Source organism: Bombyx mandarina, chromosome 02 (assembly GCF_030267445.1).
Source record: "Bombyx mandarina strain Sakado chromosome 02, ASM3026744v2".
NCBI lineage: Eukaryota > Metazoa > Arthropoda > Insecta > Lepidoptera > Bombycidae > Bombyx > Bombyx mandarina.
Window position 1 is genome coordinate 5,800,921 of NC_143209.1, and position 2,325 is coordinate 5,803,245.

The window sequence follows — 2,325 nt, forward strand, 5'->3', positions numbered from 1 at the left end:
CCCATCTGGCGCTCTTCGCCGATGACACCGCCATCTACTACTCGTGTAGGAAGAAGGCGTTGCTTCATCGACGACTTCAGACCGCAGCTACCACCATGGGACAGTGGTTCCGGAAGTGGCGCATCGACATCAACCCCACGAAAAGCACAGCGGTGCTCTTCAAAAGGGGTCGCCCTCCGAACACCACGCTGAGCATCCCCCTCCCGACTAGGCGCGTCAACACCTCCGCTCCCGCCATTCGCCCAATCACGATGTTCGACCAGCCCATACCGTGGGCTCCGAAGGTCAAATATTTAGGCGTCACCCTCGACAGTAGGATGACATTCCGCCCTCACATCAACACGGTACGCGACCGTGCCGCCTTCATTCTAGGACGTCTCTACCCGATGATATGTAGGCGAAGTAAAATGTCCCTTAGAAATAAGGTGACACTCTACAAAACTTGCATACGCCCCGTCATGACCTATGCAACTGTAGTGTTCGCTCACGCGGCCCGCACTCACTTAAAGTCATTCCAAATCATTCAATCCCGTTTTTGCAGGAGAGCCGTCGGAGCCCCGTGGTTCGTTAGGAACGTCGACCTCCATGACGACCTGGACTTAGAGTCCACCAGTAAGTATATGCAGTCGGCGTCAATGCGCCACTTCGATAAAGCGGCACGACACGAGAACCCTCTCATCGTGGCCGCCGGTAACATTCCCGATCCTGCGGACAGAATGGAAAGCAGTCGACGTCGCCCAAAACACGTCATCTCGGATCCTCCCGATCCACTAACGGTGCTTTTAGGTACTTCAAGCACCGGTCACCGTTCTCGTCGAACCCGTCGCTTGCGACGAAGGGCTCGACGAGTAAATTAACTCTCAGACACAGCCCACTGAGTTTCTCGCCGGATCTTCTCAGTGGGTCGCGTTTCCGATCCGGTGGTAGATTCTGCGAAGCACGGCTCTTGCTAGGGTTCGTGTTAGCAACGTCATCAGGTTTGAGCCCCGTGAGCTCACCTACAAAAGTTAGGGTTACGCTGATATAGCCTCTCAAGGCTCTCAGCTTAGGTAGGAAAAAAAAAAAAAATTACTTTCAGGTATTGAAAATTTAAATTTTGTTATAATTTTTCACAATAATAAGTTATAAAACATAGGACCAAAAACGGTAAATGTAACAGAAACACCAAAATATGAAATAGAAAAGTCCATTCTTGTGGCACATTGCAATGGATTTATGGCGATGTAACCCAATGAGGCTTGACTTCAGGCAGGTACCGATCGTGAAATCCACGCCAAATCGAAATATGATCAGAGCACATGCTGTGCCGATCCCACATAATGTGGGACATGGGCAGTAAGAACGAGGGTGATCGAGGTCTACATTTCGTCAACCCACAGTCTAGAGCAAAGCTGGTTTTCAAACGTTGGACCTCTGTCCACCATTTGAAAACCAGCCATTGAGGTGGTCTTGTACAATAGCTAATTGCTTAGAGTTAAAAGTTATAAAAGTTATATACATTACAAACTTAACACGGAACTAGGCGCCGAACAATTAAAAAAAAGTACAAAATACGTCTTTCTTTTCTACCTAAGCTGGTACCCGAGGGGTATATGTCAAACTAACCAAAGGACGTTGCTAACACTAACTCTAGCAAGCACAGTGCTTCGTAGAATCGAAATACACAATAACAATATGTACTAATAATACTGTCATAATGGTTGTGTATTTTTTTTTCTTTTTTTTAAACCTTAGTTTAACAGTCATGCTTTAATACCTTTTTTAATATACACTTTTCCCCTCTTATACATCGTATTTCTCTCTGCTAATGGTTTGCTGGAAGAAAACTCATGAATGAGTTAAGCTCGCCTTTGTACATAGTATTTAGACATTCTGTTAAATCTGTTTTTATTGTATTTTCTTTTTTGTGTACAATAAGTATAAATAAATAAAAATACTATTTATACTTATTGCATCTGATCCGCCAAGTGTTCCTTTTAACGTGAAAGATTTGACACGTCTAGTCGTTCATAATCTTTGTCGCGTAAGGTTGACAAACTTAGCCGATGGCTGAGTTTGAATTCAAATTGTCAAACACGATTCAGTGTTTACTGTTTATCGTTTTTTGCAATCAGTACACACTACACAGGTATTTGCGTTATAATTACAAATTATTAGTTACTTCGTTATTTTTTAGACAGCCACCTGTAACTATATTCAGAAACAAATTGATCTATAAAATTATTGAAAGATTCTCGAATATTCTGTGGAGATTTTTGAAAGTTATATTTGAATGCAACTGTATAGGGGTTTAACGCGCTCACTCTAACCGGCGCCATCTAGGCG